Source organism: Phyllobates terribilis, unplaced genomic scaffold (assembly GCF_046119375.1).
Source record: "Phyllobates terribilis strain yellow unplaced genomic scaffold, ASM4611937v1 Scaffold_236__1_contigs__length_3049075, whole genome shotgun sequence".
Lineage (NCBI taxonomy): Eukaryota > Metazoa > Chordata > Amphibia > Anura > Dendrobatidae > Phyllobates > Phyllobates terribilis.
The window spans coordinates 1,050,897-1,069,648 of NW_027362996.1; the positions used below are offsets into that span (position 1 = coordinate 1,050,897).

An 18,752-nucleotide genomic window follows, 5' to 3' on the forward strand; every position below is an offset into this window, starting at 1 on the left:
CTTTTCAGAATCCTTGGGTGGCACCGTAGTCGGAAACCAATTCTGGTTATCGCTTCTCGGCCTTTTGGCTAAGATCAAGTGTAGTATCTGTTCTTATCAGTTTAATATCTGATACGTCCCCTATCTGGGGACCATATATTAAATGGATTTTTAGAACAGGGAGATGGAAAAAGAGCTTGCTCTGTCCACTCCACGCATTGACCTGGTATTGCAGTATCTCCAGGACCGGTGCACCCCTTCTTTAATGCAGTTTCTAAAATCAGAAAGAATTGAATTCAATGCTTTTTGTTCATTTTGCTTGTTTGTCGGATTTTGGGATGGACTCTTTGGCTTTGCTTTTCTTCTCCTCATTGGATTTTTCATGTTAAAAGTTGCAGAAGCCAGATGACAAGCTCATTTTGGTTCAACTTCAGCAACTGTGCATTGCATTGCCATGTAATGTAATGTAATGCAATGCTATCTATCTAGCTCTCCCTCTATACTTCCTTTTGGATAAACAGACATATTAGGCAAGCATTTTGGAGCTTTCACCTAAATAACTACAGGTGGTGAGATAAGCTGCACAATATAATTGACCTTTCAGTATATTGTTGCACACACACCATCTATTTAGCAAATGCCCTTGTTATCAACAGCAGCCTTTTAAACTCACCTGAGATAACAGGTATGTGAGCTGGTTACTCTGCTGCGCTTAAAATTTCTTTTTTGGTTTGCTACAATGCCTTTTCTGAAACGTTGTCTCCCTCTGCTGGAACACTGACTTCTTTCATTTAATGCCTGCAGACTATAAAAGAGAAACCAACCCAAAAAGTTTGGTTGATTAGTCTGTGGCATTCTTTTAAACTGTTGCTTATGGCGGTCTCTGTGAGCTTCTCAGTGACATTCAGCCATCCAGGTATCCCGCCTGCAATAGACGGAATGTGGCAATGGAACGCTGGCTGCGCGTGTCATAATAGGCTCTGAGCCTTTATATACCTGCGCACAGCAGCAGCCACCTTCAGTCTGCTGCTGGACAGCCAGCAGCAGCAGCAGGAGAGGTAATTAATCAGCAACCCTCCTGCTAAGGGTAGACAGCTGCTCGTTCCACCCCCCCCCCGCCTTAATTGGTTCTCCTCCCTTCCAACGGTGTTGAGGCGGGTGGGAACAGCCGGGGGTTGAGGGTACTGTGCTAAAAGAGGTGGAGTTATGCAGATCTAAAACGCGTGGATTGCAGCAGCAGCAAGCCGAAAAGTGCAGGCATGTGAGGGATCTAGAGGTTGACAGCATGTCTTCTTAACGGGAGTCCAGGTGGCCATCTCCACAAATGGACTTTTCAGAATCCTTGGGTGGCACCGTAGTCGGAAACCAATTCTGGTTATCGCTTCTCGGCCTTTTGGCTAAGATCAAGTGTAGTATCTGTTCTTATCAGTTTAATATCTGATACGTCCCCTATCTGGGGACCATATATTAAATGGATTTTTAGAACAGGTAGATGGAAAAAGAGCTTGCTCTGTCCACTCCATGCATTGACCTGGTATTGCAGTATCTCCAGGACCGGTGCACCCCTTCTTTAATGCAGTTTCTAAAATCAGAAAGAATTGAATTCAATGCTTTTTGTTCATTTTGCTTGTTTGTCGGATTTTGGGATGGACTCTTTGGCTTTGCTTTTCTTCTCCTCATTGGATTTTTCATGTTAAAAGTTGCAGAAGCCAGATGACAAGCTCATTTTGGTTCAACTTCAGCAACTGTGCATTGCATTGCCATGTAATGTAATGTAATGCAATGCTATCTATCTAGCTCTCCCTCTATACTTCCTTTTGGATAAACAGACATATTAGGCAAGCATTTTGGAGCTTTCACCTAAATAACTACAGGTGGTGAGATAAGCTGCACAATATAATTGACCTTTCAGTATATTGTTGCACACACACCATCTATTTAGCAAATGCCCTTGTTATCAACAGCAGCCTTTTAAACTCACCTGAGCTAACAGGTATGTGAGCTGGTTACTCTGCTGCGCTTAAAATTTCTTTTTTGGTTTGCTACAATGCCTTTTCTGAAACGTTGTCTCCCTCTGCTGGAACACTGACTTCTTTCATTTAATGCCTGCAGACTATAAAAGAGAAACCAACCCAAAAAGTTTGGTTGATTAGTCTGTGGCATTCTTTTAAACTGTTGCTTATGGCGGTCTCTGTGAGCTTCTCAGTGACATTCAGCCATCCAGGTATCCCGCCTGCAGTAGACGGAATGTGGCAATGGAACGCTGGCTGCGCGTGTCATAATAGGCTCTGAGCCTTTATATACCTGCGCACAGCAGCAGCCACCTTCAGTCTGCTGCTGGACAGCCAGCAGCAGCAGCAGCAGGAGAGGTAATTAATCAGCAACCCTCCTGCTAAGGGTAGACAGCTGCTCGTTCCACCCCCCCCCCCCCCGCCTTAATTGGTTCTCCTCCCTTCCAACGGTGTTGAGGCGGGTGGGAACAGCCGGGGGTTGAGGGTACTGTGCTAAAAGAGGTGGAGTTATGCAGATCTAAAACGCGTGGATTGCAGCAGCAGCAAGCCGAAAAGTGCAGGCATGTGAGGGATCTAGAGGTTGACAGCATGTCTTCTTAACGGGAGTCCAGGTGGCCATCTCCACAAATGGACTTTTCAGAATCCTTGGGTGGCACCGTAGTCGGAAACCAATTCTGGTTATCGCTTCTCGGCCTTTTGGCTAAGATCAAGTGTAGTATCTGTTCTTATCAGTTTAATATCTGATACGTCCCCTATCTGGGGACCATATATTAAATGGATTTTTAGAACAGGGAGATGGAAAAAGAGCTTGCTCTGTCCACTCCACGCATTGACCTGGTATTGCAGTATCTCCAGGACCGGTGCACCCCTTCTTTAATGCAGTTTCTAAAATCAGAAAGAATTGAATTCAATGCTTTTTGTTCATTTTGCTTGTTTGTCGGATTTTGGGATGGACTCTTTGGCTTTGCTTTTCTTCTCCTCATTGGATTTTTCATGTTAAAAGTTGCAGAAGCCAGATGACAAGCTCATTTTGGTTCAACTTCAGCAACTGTGCATTGCATTGCCATGTAATGTAATGTAATGCAATGCTATCTATCTAGCTCTCCCTCTATACTTCCTTTTGGATAAACAGACATATTAGGCAAGCATTTTGGAGCTTTCACCTAAATAACTACAGGTGGTGAGATAAGCTGCACAATATAATTGACCTTTCAGTATATTGTTGCACACACACCATCTATTTAGCAAATGCCCTTGTTATCAACAGCAGCCTTTTAAACTCACCTGAGCTAACAGGTATGTGAGCTGGTTACTCTGCTGCGCTTAAAATTTCTTTTTTGGTTTGCTACAATGCCTTTTCTGAAACGTTGTCTCCCTCTGCTGGAACACTGACTTCTTTCATTTAATGCCTGCAGACTATAAAAGAGAAACCAACCCAAAAAGTTTGGTTGATTAGTCTGTGGCATTCTTTTAAACTGTTGCTTATGGCGGTCTCTGTGAGCTTCTCAGTGACATTCAGCCATCCAGGTATCCCGCCTGCAGTAGACGGAATGTGGCAATGGAACGCTGGCTGCGCGTGTCATAATAGGCTCTGAGCCTTTATATACCTGCGCACAGCAGCAGCCACCTTCAGTCTGCTGCTGGACAGCCAGCAGCAGCAGCAGCAGGAGAGGTAATTAATCAGCAACCCTCCTGCTAAGGGTAGACAGCTGCTCGTTCCACCCCCCCCCCCCCCGCCTTAATTGGTTCTCCTCCCTTCCAACGGTGTTGAGGCGGGTGGGAGCAGCCGGGGGTTGAGGGTACTGTGCTAAAAGAGGTGGAGTTATGCAGATCTAAAACGCGTGGATTGCAGCAGCAGCAAGCCGAAAAGTGCAGGCATGTGAGGGATCTAGAGGTTGACAGCATGTCTTCTTAACGGGAGTCCAGGTGGCCATCTCCACAAATGGACTTTTCAGAATCCTTGGGTGGCACCGTAGTCGGAAACCAATTCTGGTTATCGCTTCTCGGCCTTTTGGCTAAGATCAAGTGTAGTATCTGTTCTTATCAGTTTAATATCTGATACGTCCCCTATCTGGGGACCATATATTAAATGGATTTTTAGAACAGGGAGATGGAAAAAGAGCTTGCTCTGTCCACTCCACGCATTGACCTGGTATTGCAGTATCTCCAGGACCGGTGCACCCCTTCTTTAATGCAGTTTCTAAAATCAGAAAGAATTGAATTCAATGCTTTTTGTTCATTTTGCTTGTTTGTCGGATTTTGGGATGGACTCTTTGGCTTTGCTTTTCTTCTCCTCATTGGATTTTTCATGTTAAAAGTTGCAGAAGCCAGATGACAAGCTCATTTTGGTTCAACTTCAGCAACTGTGCATTGCATTGCCATGTAATGTAATGTAATGCAATGCTATCTATCTAGCTCTCCCTCTATACTTCCTTTTGGATAAACAGACATATTAGGCAAGCATTTTGGAGCTTTCACCTAAATAACTACAGGTGGTGAGATAAGCTGCACAATATAATTGACCTTTCAGTATATTGTTGCACACACACCATCTATTTAGCAAATGCCCTTGTTATCAACAGCAGCCTTTTAAACTCACCTGAGATAACAGGTATGTGAGCTGGTTACTCTGCTGCGCTTAAAATTTCTTTTTTGGTTTGCTACAATGCCTTTTCTGAAACGTTGTCTCCCTCTGCTGGAACACTGACTTCTTTCATTTAATGCCTGCAGACTATAAAAGAGAAACCAACCCAAAAAGTTTGGTTGATTAGTCTGTGGCATTCTTTTAAACTGTTGCTTATGGCGGTCTCTGTGAGCTTCTCAGTGACATTCAGCCATCCAGGTATCCCGCCTGCAATAGACGGAATGTGGCAATGGAACGCTGGCTGCGCGTGTCATAATAGGCTCTGAGCCTTTATATACCTGCGCACAGCAGCAGCCACCTTCAGTCTGCTGCTGGACAGCCAGCAGCAGCAGCAGGAGAGGTAATTAATCAGCAACCCTCCTGCTAAGGGTAGACAGCTGCTCGTTCCACCCCCCCCCCGCCTTAATTGGTTCTCCTCCCTTCCAACGGTGTTGAGGCGGGTGGGAACAGCCGGGGGTTGAGGGTACTGTGCTAAAAGAGGTGGAGTTATGCAGATCTAAAACGCGTGGATTGCAGCAGCAGCAAGCCGAAAAGTGCAGGCATGTGAGGGATCTAGAGGTTGACAGCATGTCTTCTTAACGGGAGTCCAGGTGGCCATCTCCACAAATGGACTTTTCAGAATCCTTGGGTGGCACCGTAGTCGGAAACCAATTCTGGTTATCGCTTCTCGGCCTTTTGGCTAAGATCAAGTGTAGTATCTGTTCTTATCAGTTTAATATCTGATACGTCCCCTATCTGGGGACCATATATTAAATGGATTTTTAGAACAGGTAGATGGAAAAAGAGCTTGCTCTGTCCACTCCATGCATTGACCTGGTATTGCAGTATCTCCAGGACCGGTGCACCCCTTCTTTAATGCAGTTTCTAAAATCAGAAAGAATTGAATTCAATGCTTTTTGTTCATTTTGCTTGTTTGTCGGATTTTGGGATGGACTCTTTGGCTTTGCTTTTCTTCTCCTCATTGGATTTTTCATGTTAAAAGTTGCAGAAGCCAGATGACAAGCTCATTTTGGTTCAACTTCAGCAACTGTGCATTGCATTGCCATGTAATGTAATGTAATGCAATGCTATCTATCTAGCTCTCCCTCTATACTTCCTTTTGGATAAACAGACATATTAGGCAAGCATTTTGGAGCTTTCACCTAAATAACTACAGGTGGTGAGATAAGCTGCACAATATAATTGACCTTTCAGTATATTGTTGCACACACACCATCTATTTAGCAAATGCCCTTGTTATCAACAGCAGCCTTTTAAACTCACCTGAGCTAACAGGTATGTGAGCTGGTTACTCTGCTGCGCTTAAAATTTCTTTTTTGGTTTGCTACAATGCCTTTTCTGAAACGTTGTCTCCCTCTGCTGGAACACTGACTTCTTTCATTTAATGCCTGCAGACTATAAAAGAGAAACCAACCCAAAAAGTTTGGTTGATTAGTCTGTGGCATTCTTTTAAACTGTTGCTTATGGCGGTCTCTGTGAGCTTCTCAGTGACATTCAGCCATCCAGGTATCCCGCCTGCAGTAGACGGAATGTGGCAATGGAACGCTGGCTGCGCGTGTCATAATAGGCTCTGAGCCTTTATATACCTGCGCACAGCAGCAGCCACCTTCAGTCTGCTGCTGGACAGCCAGCAGCAGCAGCAGCAGGAGAGGTAATTAATCAGCAACCCTCCTGCTAAGGGTAGACAGCTGCTCGTTCCACCCCCCCCCCCCCCGCCTTAATTGGTTCTCCTCCCTTCCAACGGTGTTGAGGCGGGTGGGAACAGCCGGGGGTTGAGGGTACTGTGCTAAAAGAGGTGGAGTTATGCAGATCTAAAACGCGTGGATTGCAGCAGCAGCAAGCCGAAAAGTGCAGGCATGTGAGGGATCTAGAGGTTGACAGCATGTCTTCTTAACGGGAGTCCAGGTGGCCATCTCCACAAATGGACTTTTCAGAATCCTTGGGTGGCACCGTAGTCGGAAACCAATTCTGGTTATCGCTTCTCGGCCTTTTGGCTAAGATCAAGTGTAGTATCTGTTCTTATCAGTTTAATATCTGATACGTCCCCTATCTGGGGACCATATATTAAATGGATTTTTAGAACAGGGAGATGGAAAAAGAGCTTGCTCTGTCCACTCCACGCATTGACCTGGTATTGCAGTATCTCCAGGACCGGTGCACCCCTTCTTTAATGCAGTTTCTAAAATCAGAAAGAATTGAATTCAATGCTTTTTGTTCATTTTGCTTGTTTGTCGGATTTTGGGATGGACTCTTTGGCTTTGCTTTTCTTCTCCTCATTGGATTTTTCATGTTAAAAGTTGCAGAAGCCAGATGACAAGCTCATTTTGGTTCAACTTCAGCAACTGTGCATTGCATTGCCATGTAATGTAATGTAATGCGATGCTATCTATCTAGCTCTCCCTCTATACTTCCTTTTGGATAAACAGACATATTAGGCAAGCATTTTGGAGCTTTCACCTAAATAACTACAGGTGGTGAGATAAGCTGCACAATATAATTGACCTTTCAGTATATTGTTGCACACACACCATCTATTTAGCAAATGCCCTTGTTATCAACAGCAGCCTTTTAAACTCACCTGAGCTAACAGGTATGTGAGCTGGTTACTCTGCTGCGCTTAAAATTTCTTTTTTGGTTTGCTACAATGCCTTTTCTGAAACGTTGTCTCCCTCTGCTGGAACACTGACTTCTTTCATTTAATGCCTGCAGACTATAAAAGAGAAACCAACCCAAAAAGTTTGGTTGATTAGTCTGTGGCATTCTTTTAAACTGTTGCTTATGGCGGTCTCTGTGAGCTTCTCAGTGACATTCAGCCATCCAGGTATCCCGCCTGCAGTAGACGGAATGTGGCAATGGAACGCTGGCTGCGCGTGTCATAATAGGCTCTGAGCCTTTATATACCTGCGCACAGCAGCAGCCACCTTCAGTCTGCTGCTGGACAGCCAGCAGCAGCAGCAGCAGGAGAGGTAATTAATCAGCAACCCTCCTGCTAAGGGTAGACAGCTGCTCGTTCCACCCCCCCCCCGCCTTAATTGGTTCTCCTCCCTTCCAACGGTGTTGAGGCGGGTGGGAACAGCCGGGGGTTGAGGGTACTGTGCTAAAAGAGGTGGAGTTATGCAGATCTAAAACGCGTGGATTGCAGCAGCAGCAAGCCGAAAAGTGCAGGCATGTGAGGGATCTAGAGGTTGACAGCATGTCTTCTTAACGGGAGTCCAGGTGGCCATCTCCACAAATGGACTTTTCAGAATCCTTGGGTGGCACCGTAGTCGGAAACCAATTCTGGTTATCGCTTCTCGGCCTTTTGGCTAAGATCAAGTGTAGTATCTGTTCTTATCAGTTTAATATCTGATACGTCCCCTATCTGGGGACCATATATTAAATGGATTTTTAGAACAGGGAGATGGAAAAAGAGCTTGCTCTGTCCACTCCACGCATTGACCTGGTATTGCAGTATCTCCAGGACCGGTGCACCCCTTCTTTAATGCAGTTTCTAAAATCAGAAAGAATTGAATTCAATGCTTTTTGTTCATTTTGCTTGTTTGTCGGATTTTGGGATGGACTCTTTGGCTTTGCTTTTCTTCTCCTCATTGGATTTTTCATGTTAAAAGTTGCAGAAGCCAGATGACAAGCTCATTTTGGTTCAACTTCAGCAACTGTGCATTGCATTGCCATGTAATGTAATGTAATGCAATGCTATCTATCTAGCTCTCCCTCTATACTTCCTTTTGGATAAACAGACATATTAGGCAAGCATTTTGGAGCTTTCACCTAAATAACTACAGGTGGTGAGATAAGCTGCACAATATAATTGACCTTTCAGTATATTGTTGCACACACACCATCTATTTAGCAAATGCCCTTGTTATCAACAGCAGCCTTTTAAACTCACCTGAGCTAACAGGTATGTGAGCTGGTTACTCTGCTGCGCTTAAAATTTCTTTTTTGGTTTGCTACAATGCCTTTTCTGAAACGTTGTCTCCCTCTGCTGGAACACTGACTTCTTTCATTTAATGCCTGCAGACTATAAAAGAGAAACCAACCCAGAAAGTTTGGTTGATTAGTCTGTGGCATTCTTTTAAACTGTTGCTTATGGCGGTCTCTGTGAGCTTCTCAGTGACATTCAGCCATCCAGGTATCCCGCCTGCAGTAGACGGAATGTGGCAATGGAACACTGGCTGCGCGTGTCATAATAGGCTCTGAGCCTTTATATACCTGCGCACAGCAGCAGCCACCTTCAGTCTGCTGCTGGACAGCCAGCAGCAGCAGCAGCAGGAGAGGTAATTAATCAGCAACCCTCCTGCTAAGGGTAGACAGCTGCTCGTTCCACCCCCCCCCCCCCCCGCCTTAATTGGTTCTCCTCCCTTCCAACGGTGTTGAGGCGGGTGGGAACAGCCGGGGGTTGAGGGTACTGTGCTAAAAGAGGTGGAGTTATGCAGATCTAAAACGCGTGGATTGCAGCAGCAGCAAGCCGAAAAGTGCAGGCATGTGAGGGATCTAGAGGTTGACAGCATGTCTTCTTAACGGGAGTCCAGGTGGCCATCTCCACAAATGGACTTTTCAGAATCCTTGGGTGGCACCGTAGTCGGAAACCAATTCTGGTTATCGCTTCTCGGCCTTTTGGCTAAGATCAAGTGTAGTATCTGTTCTTATCAGTGTAATATCTGATACGTCCCCTATTTGGGGACCATATATTAAATGGATTTTTAGAACAGGGAGATGGAAAAAGAGCTTGCTCTGTCCACTCCACGCATTGACCTGGTATTGCAGTATCTCCAGGACCGGTGCACCCCTTCTTTAATGCAGTTTCTAAAATCAGAAAGAATTGAATTCAATGCTTTTTGTTCATTTTGCTTGTTTGTCGGATTTTGGGATGGACTCTTTGGCTTTGCTTTTCTTCTCCTCATTGGATTTTTCATGTTAAAAGTTGCAGAAGCCAGATGACAAGCTCATTTTGGTTCAACTTCAGCAACTGTGCATTGCATTGCCATGTAATGTAATGTAATGCAATGCTATCTATCTAGCTCTCCCTCTATACTTCCTTTTGGATAAACAGACATATTAGGCAAGCATTTTGGAGCTTTCACCTAAATAACTACAGGTGGTGAGATAAGCTGCACAATATAATTGACCTTTCAGTATATTGTTGCACACACACCATCTATTTAGCAAATGCCCTTGTTATCAACAGCAGCCTTTTAAACTCACCTGAGCTAACAGGTATGTGAGCTGGTTACTCTGCTGCGCTTAAAATTTCTTTTTTGGTTTGCTACAATGCCTTTTCTGAAACGTTGTCTCCCTCTGCTGGAACACTGACTTCTTTCATTTAATGCCTGCAGACTATAAAAGAGAAACCAACCCAAAAAGTTTGGTTGATTAGTCTGTGGCATTCTTTTAAACTGTTGCTTATGGCGGTCTCTGTGAGCTTCTCAGTGACATTCAGCCATCCAGGTATCCCGCCTGCAGTAGACGGAATGTGGCAATGGAACGCTGGCTGCGCGTGTCATAATAGGCTCTGAGTCTTTATATACCTGCGCACAGCAGCAGCCACCTTCAGTCTGCTGCTGGACAGCCAGCAGCAGCAGGAGAGGTAATTAATCAGCAACCCTCCTGCTAAGGGTAGACAGCTGCTCGTTCCACCCCCCCCCCCCCCGCCTTAATTGGTTCTCCTCCCTTCCAACGGTGTTGAGGCGGGTGGGAACAGCCGGGGGTTGAGGGTACTGTGCTAAAAGAGGTGGAGTTATGCAGATCTAAAACGCGTGGATTGCAGCAGCAGCAAGCCGAAAAGTGCAGGCATGTGAGGGATCTAGAGGTTGACAGCATGTCTTCTTAACGGGAGTCCAGGTGGCCATCTCCACAAATGGACTTTTCAGAATCCTTGGGTGGCACCGTAGTCGGAAACCAATTCTGGTTATCGCTTCTCGGCCTTTTGGCTAAGATCAAGTGTAGTATCTGTTCTTATCAGTTTAATATCTGATACGTCCCCTATCTGGGGACCATATATTAAATGGATTTTTAGAACAGGGAGATGGAAAAAGAGCTTGCTCTGTCCACTCCACGCATTGACCTGGTATTGCAGTATCTCCAGGACCGGTGCACCCCTTCTTTAATGCAGTTTCTAAAATCAGAAAGAATTGAATTCAATGCTTTTTGTTCATTTTGCTTGTTTGTCGGATTTTGGGATGGACTCTTTGGCTTTGCTTTTCTTCTCCTCATTGGATTTTTCATGTTAAAAGTTGCAGAAGCCAGATGACAAGCTCATTTTGGTTCAACTTCAACAACTGTGCATTGCATTGCCATGTAATGTAATGTAATGCAATGCTATCTATCTAGCTCTCCCTCTATACTTCCTTTTGGATAAACAGACATATTAGGCAAGCATTTTGGAGCTTTCACCTAAATAACTACAGGTGGTGAGATAAGCTGCACAATATAATTGACCTTTCAGTATATTGTTGCACACACACCATCTATTTAGCAAATGCCCTTGTTATCAACAGCAGCCTTTTAAACTCACCTGAGCTAACAGGTATGTGAGCTGGTTACTCTGCTGCGCTTAAAATTTCTTTTTTGGTTTTCTACAATGCCTTTTCTGAAACGTTGTCTCCCTCTGCTGGAACACTGACTTCTTTCATTTAATGCCTGCAGACTATAAAAGAGAAACCAACCCAAAAAGTTTGGTTGATTAGTCTGTGGCATTCTTTTAAACTGTTGCTTATGGCGGTCTCTGTGAGCTTCTCAGTGACATTCAGCCATCCAGGTATCCCGCCTGCAGTAGACGGAATGTGGCAATGGAACGCTGGCTGCGCGTGTCATAATAGGCTCTGAGCCTTTATATACCTGCGCACAGCAGCAGCCACCTTCAGTCTGCTGCTGGACAGCCAGCAGCAGCAGCAGGAGAGGTAATTAATCAGCAACCCTCCTGCTAAGGGTAGACAGCTGCTCGTTCCACCCCCCCCCCCCCGCCTTAATTGGTTCTCCTCCCTTCCAACGGTGTTGAGGCGGGTGGGAACAGCCGGGGGTTGAGGGTACTGTGCTAAAAGAGGTGGAGTTATGCAGATCTAAAACGCGTGGATTGCAGCAGCAGCAAGCCGAAAAGTGCAGGCATGTGAGGGATCTAGAGGTTGACAGCATGTCTTCTTAACGGGAGTCCAGGTGGCCATCTCCACAAATGGACTTTTCAGAATCCTTGGGTGGCACCGTAGTCGGAAACCAATTCTGGTTATCGCTTCTCGGCCTTTTGGCTAAGATCAAGTGTAGTATCTGTTCTTATCAGTTTAATATCTGATACGTCCCCTATCTGGGGACCATATATTAAATGGATTTTTAGAACAGGGAGATGGAAAAAGAGCTTGCTCTGTCCACTCCACGCATTGACCTGGTATTGCAGTATCTCCAGGACCGGTGCACCCCTTCTTTAATGCAGTTTCTAAAATCAGAAAGAATTGAATTCAATGCTTTTTGTTCATTTTGCTTGTTTGTCGGATTTTGGGATGGACTCTTTGGCTTTGCTTTTCTTCTCCTCATTGGATTTTTCATGTTAAAAGTTGCAGAAGCCAGATGACAAGCTCATTTTGGTTCAACTTCAGCAACTGTGCATTGCATTGCCATGTAATGTAATGTAATGCAATGCTATCTATCTAGCTCTCCCTCTATACTTCCTTTTGGATAAACAGACATATTAGGCAAGCATTTTGGAGCTTTCACCTAAATAACTACAGGTGGTGAGATAAGCTGCACAATATAATTGACCTTTCAGTATATTGTTGCACACACACCATCTATTTAGCAAATGCCCTTGTTATCAACAGCAGCCTTTTAAACTCACCTGAGCTAACAGGTATGTGAGCTGGTTACTCTGCTGCGCTTAAAATTTCTTTTTTGGTTTGCTACAATGCCTTTTCTGAAACGTTGTCTCCCTCTGCTGGAACACTGACTTCTTTCATTTAATGCCTGCAGACTATAAAAGAGAAACCAACCCAAAAAGTTTGGTTGATTAGTCTGTGGCATTCTTTTAAACTGTTGCTTATGGCGGTCTCTGTGAGCTTCTCAGTGACATTCAGCCATCCAGGTATCCCGCCTGCAGTAGACGGAATGTGGCAATGGAACGCTGGCTGCGCGTGTCATAATAGGCTCTGAGCCTTTATATACCTGCGCACAGCAGCAGCCACCTTCAGTCTGCTGCTGGACAGCCAGCAGCAGCAGCAGCAGGAGAGGTAATTAATCAGCAACCCTCCTGCTAAGGGTAGACAGCTGCTCGTTCCACCCCCCCCCCGCCTTAATTGGTTCTCCTCCCTTCCAACGGTGTTGAGGCGGGTGGGAACAGCCGGGGGTTGAGGGTACTGTGCTAAAAGAGGTGGAGTTATGCAGATCTAAAATGCGTGGATTGCAGCAGCAGCAAGCCGAAAAGTGCAGGCATGTGAGGGATCTAGAGGTTGACAGCATGTCTTCTTAACGGGAGTCCAGGTGGCCATCTCCACAAATGGACTTTTCAGAATCCTTGGGTGGCACCGTAGTCGGAAACCAATTCTGGTTATCGCTTCTCGGCCTTTTGGCTAAGATCAAGTGTAGTATCTGTTCTTATCAGTTTAATATCTGATACGTCCCCTATCTGGGGACCATATATTAAATGGATTTTTAGAACAGGGAGATGGAAAAAGAGCTTGCTCTGTCCACTCCACGCATTGACCTGGTATTGCAGTATCTCCAGGACCGGTGCACCCCTTCTTTAATGCAGTTTCTAAAATCAGAAAGAATTGAATTCAATGCTTTTTGTTCATTTTGCTTGTTTGTCGGATTTTGGGATGGACTCTTTGACTTTGCTTTTCTTCTCCTCATTGGATTTTTCATGTTAAAAGTTGCAGAAGCCAGATGACAAGCTCATTTTGGTTCAACTTCAGCAACTGTGCATTGCATTGCCATGTAATGTAATGTAATGCAATGCTATCTATCTAGCTCTCCCTCTATACTTCCTTTTGGATAAACAGACATATTAGGCAAGCATTTTGGAGCTTTCACCTAAATAACTACAGGTGGTGAGATAAGCTGCACAATATAATTGACCTTTCAGTATATTGTTGCACACACACCATCTATTTAGCAAATGCCCTTGTTATCAACAGCAGCCTTTTAAACTCACCTGAGCTAACAGGTATGTGAGCTGGTTACTCTGCTGCGCTTAAAATTTCTTTTTTGGTTTGCTACAATGCCTTTTCTGAAACGTTGTCTCCCTCTGCTGGAACACTGACTTCTTTCATTTAATGCCTGCAGACTATAAAAGAGAAACCAACCCAAAAAGTTTGGTTGATTAGTCTGTGGCATTCTTTTAAACTGTTGCTTATGGCGGTCTCTGTGAGCTTCTCAGTGACATTCAGCCATCCAGGTATCCCGCCTGCAGTAGACGGAATGTGGCAATGGAACGCTGGCTGCGCGTGTCATAATAGGCTCTGAGCCTTTATATACCTGCGCACAGCAGCAGCCACCTTCAGTCTGCTGCTGGACAGCCAGCAGCAGCAGCAGCAGGAGAGGTAATTAATCAGCAACCCTCCTGCTAAGGGTAGACAGCTGCTCGTTCCACCCCCCCCCCCGCCTTAATTGGTTCTCCTCCCTTCCAACGGTGTTGAGGCGGGTGGGAACAGCCGGGGGTTGAGGGTACTGTGCTAAAAGAGGTGGAGTTATGCAGATCTAAAACGCGTGGATTGCAGCAGCAGCAAGCCGAAAAGTGCAGGCATGTGAGGGATCTAGAGGTTGACAGCATGTCTTCTTAACGGGAGTCCAGGTGGCCATCTCCACAAATGGACTTTTCAGAATCCTTGGGTGGCACCGTAGTCGGAAACCAATTCTGGTTATCGCTTCTCGGCCTTTTGGCTAAGATCAAGTGTAGTATCTGTTCTTATCAGTTTAATATCTGATACGTCCCCTATCTGGGGACCATATATTAAATGGATTTTTAGAACAGGGAGATGGAAAAAGAGCTTGCTCTGTCCACTCCACGCATTGACCTGGTATTGCAGTATCTCCAGGACCGGTGCACCCCTTCTTTAATGCAGTTTCTAAAATCAGAAAGAATTGAATTCAATGCTTTTTGTTCATTTTGCTTGTTTGTCGGATTTTGGGATGGACTCTTTGGCTTTGCTTTTCTTCTCCTCATTGGATTTTTCATGTTAAAAGTTGCAGAAGCCAGATGACAAGCTCATTTTGGTTCAACTTCAGCAACTGTGCATTGCATTGCCATGTAATGTAATGTAATGCAATGCTATCTATCTAGCTCTCCCTCTATACTTCCTTTTGGATAAACAGACATATTAGGCAAGCATTTTGGAGCTTTCACCTAAATAACTACAGGTGGTGAGATAAGCTGCACAATATAATTGACCTTTCAGTATATTGTTGCACACACACCATCTATTTAGCAAATGCCCTTGTTATCAACAGCAGCCTTTTAAACTCACCTGAGCTAACAGGTATGTGAGCTGGTTACTCTGCTGCGCTTAAAATTTCTTTTTTGGTTTGCTACAATGCCTTTTCTGAAACGTTGTCTCCCTCTGCTGGAACACTGACTTCTTTCATTTAATGCCTGCAGACTATAAAAGAGAAACCAACCCAAAAAGTTTGGTTGATTAGTCTGTGGCATTCTTTTAAACTGTTGCTTATGGCGGTCTCTGTGAGCTTCTCAGTGACATTCAGCCATCCAGGTATCCCGCCTGCAGTAGACGGAATGTGGCAATGGAACGCTGGCTGCGCGTGTCATAATAGGCTCTGAGCCTTTATATACCTGCGCACAGCAGCAGCCACCTTCAGTCTGCTGCTGGACAGCCAGCAGCAGCAGCAGCAGGAGAGGTAATTAATCAGCAACCCTCCTGCTAAGGGTAGACAGCTGCTCGTTCCACCCCCCCCCCGCCTTAATTGGTTCTCCTCCCTTCCAACGGTGTTGAGGCGGGTGGGAACAGCCGGGGGTTGAGGGTACTGTGCTAAAAGAGGTGGAGTTATGCAGATCTAAAACGCGTGGATTGCAGCAGCAGCAAGCCGAAAAGTGCAGGCATGTGAGGGATCTAGAGGTTGACAGCATGTCTTCTTAACGGGAGTCCAGGTGGCCATCTCCACAAATGGACTTTTCAGAATCCTTGGGTGGCACCGTAGTCGGAAACCAATTCTGGTTATCGCTTCTCGGCCTTTTGGCTAAGATCAAGTGTAGTATCTGTTCTTATCAGTTTAATATCTGATACGTCCCCTATCTGGGGACCATATATTAAATGGATTTTTAGAACAGGGAGATGGAAAAAGAGCTTGCTCTGTCCACTCCACGCATTGACCTGGTATTGCAGTATCTCCAGGACCGGTGCACCCCTTCTTTAATGCAGTTTCTAAAATCAGAAAGAATTGAATTCAATGCTTTTTGTTCATTTTGCTTGTTTGTCGGATTTTGGGATGGACTCTTTGGCTTTGCTTTTCTTCTCCTCATTGGATTTTTCATGTTAAAAGTTGCAGAAGCCAGATGACAAGCTCATTTTGGTTCAACTTCAGCAACTGTGCATTGCATTGCCATGTAATGTAATGTAATGCAATGCTATCTATCTAGCTCTCCCTCTATACTTCCTTTTGGATAAACAGACATATTAGGCAAGCATTTTGGAGCTTTCACCTAAATAACTACAGGTGGTGAGATAAGCTGCACAATATAATTGACCTTTCAGTATATTGTTGCACACACACCATCTATTTAGCAAATGCCCTTGTTATCAACAGCAGCCTTTTAAACTCACCTGAGCTAACAGGTATGTGAGCTGGTTACTCTGCTGCGCTTAAAATTTCTTTTTTGGTTTGCTACAATGCCTTTTCTGAAACGTTGTCTCCCTCTGCTGGAACACTGACTTCTTTCATTTAATGCCTGCAGACTATAAAAGAGAAACCAACCCAAAAAGTTTGGTTGATTAGTCTGTGGCATTCTTTTAAACTGTTGCTTATGGCGGTCTCTGTGAGCTTCTCAGTGACATTCAGCCATCCAGGTATCCCGCCTGCAGTAGACGGAATGTGGCAATGGAACGCTGGCTGCGCGTGTCATAATAGGCTCTGAGCCTTTATATACCTGCGCACAGCAGCAGCCACCTTCAGTCTGCTGCTGGACAGCCAGCAGCAGCAGCAGCAGGAGAGGTAATTAATCAGCAACCCTCCTGCTAAGGGTAGACAGCTGCTCGTTCCACCCCCCCCCCCCCGCCTTAATTGGTTCTCCTCCCTTCCAACGGTGTTGAGGCGGGTGGGAACAGCCGGGGGTTGAGGGTACTGTGCTAAAAGAGGTGGAGTTATGCAGATCTAAAACGCGTGGATTGCAGCAGCAGCAAGCCGAAAAGTGCAGGCATGTGAGGGATCTAGAGGTTGACAGCATGTCTTCTTAACGGGAGTCCAGGTGGCCATCTCCACAAATGGACTTTTCAGAATCCTTGGGTGGCACCGTAGTCGGAAACCAATTCTGGTTATCGCTTCTCGGCCTTTTGGCTAAGATCAAGTGTAGTATCTGTTCTTATCAGTTTAATATCTGATACGTCCCCTATCTGGGGACCATATATTAAATGGATTTTTAGAACAGGGAGATGGAAAAAGAGCTTGCTCTGTCCACTCCACGCATTGACCTGGTATTGCAGTATCTCCAGGACCGGTGCACCCCTTCTTTAATGCAGTTTCTAAAATCAGAAAGAATTGAATTCAATGCTTTTTGTTCATTTTGCTTGTTTGTCGGATTTTGGGATGGACTCTTTGACTTTGCTTTTCTTCTCCTCATTGGATTTTTCATGTTAAAAGTTGCAGAAGCCAGATGACAAGCTCATTTTGGTTCAACTTCAGCAACTGTGCATTGCATTGCCATGTAATGTAATGTAATGCAATGCTATCTATCTAGCTCTCCCTCTATACTTCCTTTTGGATAAACAGACATATTAGGCAAGCATTTTGGAGCTTTCACCTAAATAACTACAGGTGGTGAGATAAGCTGCACAATATAATTGACCTTTCAGTATATTGTTGCACACACACCATCTATTTAGCAAATGCCCTTGTTATCAACAGCAGCCTTTTAAACTCACCTGAGCTAACAGGTATGTGAGCTGGTTACTCTGCTGCGCTTAAAATTTCTTTTTTGGTTTGCTACAATGCCTTTTCTGAAACGTTGTCTCCCTCTGCTGGAACACTGACTTCTTTCATTTAATGCCTGCAGACTATAAAAGAGAAACCAACCCAAAAAGTTTGGTTGATTAGTCTGTGGCATTCTTTTAAACTGTTGCTTATGGCGGTCTCTGTGAGCTTCTCAGTGACATTCAGCCATCCAGGTATCCCGCCTGCAGTAGACGGAATGTGGCAATGGAACGCTGGCTGCGCGTGTCATAATAGGCTCTGAGCCTTTATATACCTGTGCACAGCAGCAGCCACCTTCAGTCTGCTGCTGGACAGCCAGCAGCAGCAGCAGCAGGAGAGGTAATTAATCAGCAACCCTCCTGCTAAGGGTAGACAGCTGCTCGTTCCACCCCCCCCCCGCCTTAATTGGTTCTCCTCCCTTCCAACGGTGTTGAGGCGGGTGGGAACAGCCGGGGGTTGAGGGTACTGTGCTAAAAGAGGTGGAGTTATGCAGATCTAAAACGCGTGGATTGCAGCAGCAGCAAGCCGAAAAGTGCAGGCATGTGAGGGATCTAGAGGTTGACAGCATGTCTTCTTAACGGGAGTCCAGGTGGCCATCTCCACAAATGGACTTTTCAGAATCCTTGGGTGGCACCGTAGTCGGAAACCAATTCTGGTTATCGCTTCTCGGCCTTTTGGCTAAGATCAAGTGTAGTATCTGTTCTTATCAGTTTAATATCTGATACGTCCCCTATCTGGGGACCATATATTAAATGGATTTTTAGAACAGGGAGATGGAAAAAGAGCTTGCTCTGTCCACTCCACGCATTGACCTGGTATTGCAGTATCTCCAGGACCGGTGCACCCCTTCTTTAATGCAGTTTCTAAAATCAGAAAGAATTGAATTCAATGCTTTTTGTTCATTTTGCTTGTTTGTCGGATTTTGGGATGGACTCTTTGGCTTTGCTTTTCTTCTCCTCATTGGATTTTTCATGTTAAAAGTTGCAGAAGCCAGA

General features: G+C 45.1%; 15 non-coding genes across 15 annotated transcripts; all 15 read left to right on the forward strand.

Moving 5' to 3' along the window:
* The first annotated feature begins 48 nt into the window (after positions 1 to 48).
* On the forward strand, positions 49 to 239 carry LOC141217326 (U2 spliceosomal RNA). Its single transcript, XR_012286191.1, has one exon. It is a non-coding gene; the product is annotated as a U2 spliceosomal RNA (small nuclear RNA).
* Positions 240 to 1,356: 1,117 nt separating this feature from the next.
* LOC141216600 (U2 spliceosomal RNA) lies at positions 1,357 to 1,547 on the forward strand. Its single transcript, XR_012285627.1, has one exon. It is a non-coding gene; the product is annotated as a U2 spliceosomal RNA (small nuclear RNA).
* A 1,124-nt stretch (positions 1,548 to 2,671) lies between these two features.
* Positions 2,672 to 2,862, forward strand: LOC141217327 (U2 spliceosomal RNA). Its single transcript, XR_012286192.1, has one exon. It is a non-coding gene; the product is annotated as a U2 spliceosomal RNA (small nuclear RNA).
* A 1,124-nt stretch (positions 2,863 to 3,986) lies between these two features.
* Positions 3,987 to 4,177, forward strand: LOC141217328 (U2 spliceosomal RNA). The gene has a single exon (XR_012286193.1). It is a non-coding gene; the product is annotated as a U2 spliceosomal RNA (small nuclear RNA).
* A 1,117-nt stretch (positions 4,178 to 5,294) lies between these two features.
* On the forward strand, positions 5,295 to 5,485 carry LOC141216601 (U2 spliceosomal RNA). The gene has a single exon (XR_012285628.1). It is a non-coding gene; the product is annotated as a U2 spliceosomal RNA (small nuclear RNA).
* Positions 5,486 to 6,609: 1,124 nt separating this feature from the next.
* LOC141217329 (U2 spliceosomal RNA) lies at positions 6,610 to 6,800 on the forward strand. The gene has a single exon (XR_012286194.1). It is a non-coding gene; the product is annotated as a U2 spliceosomal RNA (small nuclear RNA).
* Positions 6,801 to 7,920: 1,120 nt separating this feature from the next.
* Positions 7,921 to 8,111, forward strand: LOC141217330 (U2 spliceosomal RNA). Its single transcript, XR_012286195.1, has one exon. It is a non-coding gene; the product is annotated as a U2 spliceosomal RNA (small nuclear RNA).
* Positions 8,112 to 9,236: 1,125 nt separating this feature from the next.
* Positions 9,237 to 9,427, forward strand: LOC141216272 (U2 spliceosomal RNA). The gene has a single exon (XR_012285312.1). It is a non-coding gene; the product is annotated as a U2 spliceosomal RNA (small nuclear RNA).
* Positions 9,428 to 10,545: 1,118 nt separating this feature from the next.
* Positions 10,546 to 10,736, forward strand: LOC141217332 (U2 spliceosomal RNA). Its single transcript, XR_012286197.1, has one exon. It is a non-coding gene; the product is annotated as a U2 spliceosomal RNA (small nuclear RNA).
* Positions 10,737 to 11,856: 1,120 nt separating this feature from the next.
* On the forward strand, positions 11,857 to 12,047 carry LOC141217333 (U2 spliceosomal RNA). Its single transcript, XR_012286198.1, has one exon. It is a non-coding gene; the product is annotated as a U2 spliceosomal RNA (small nuclear RNA).
* A 1,120-nt stretch (positions 12,048 to 13,167) lies between these two features.
* On the forward strand, positions 13,168 to 13,358 carry LOC141217334 (U2 spliceosomal RNA). Its single transcript, XR_012286199.1, has one exon. It is a non-coding gene; the product is annotated as a U2 spliceosomal RNA (small nuclear RNA).
* Positions 13,359 to 14,479: 1,121 nt separating this feature from the next.
* LOC141217335 (U2 spliceosomal RNA) lies at positions 14,480 to 14,670 on the forward strand. The gene has a single exon (XR_012286200.1). It is a non-coding gene; the product is annotated as a U2 spliceosomal RNA (small nuclear RNA).
* A 1,120-nt stretch (positions 14,671 to 15,790) lies between these two features.
* LOC141217336 (U2 spliceosomal RNA) lies at positions 15,791 to 15,981 on the forward strand. The gene has a single exon (XR_012286201.1). It is a non-coding gene; the product is annotated as a U2 spliceosomal RNA (small nuclear RNA).
* A 1,123-nt stretch (positions 15,982 to 17,104) lies between these two features.
* On the forward strand, positions 17,105 to 17,295 carry LOC141215270 (U2 spliceosomal RNA). Its single transcript, XR_012284341.1, has one exon. It is a non-coding gene; the product is annotated as a U2 spliceosomal RNA (small nuclear RNA).
* A 1,120-nt stretch (positions 17,296 to 18,415) lies between these two features.
* On the forward strand, positions 18,416 to 18,606 carry LOC141215272 (U2 spliceosomal RNA). Its single transcript, XR_012284342.1, has one exon. It is a non-coding gene; the product is annotated as a U2 spliceosomal RNA (small nuclear RNA).
* Positions 18,607 to 18,752: the final 146 nt, after the last annotated feature.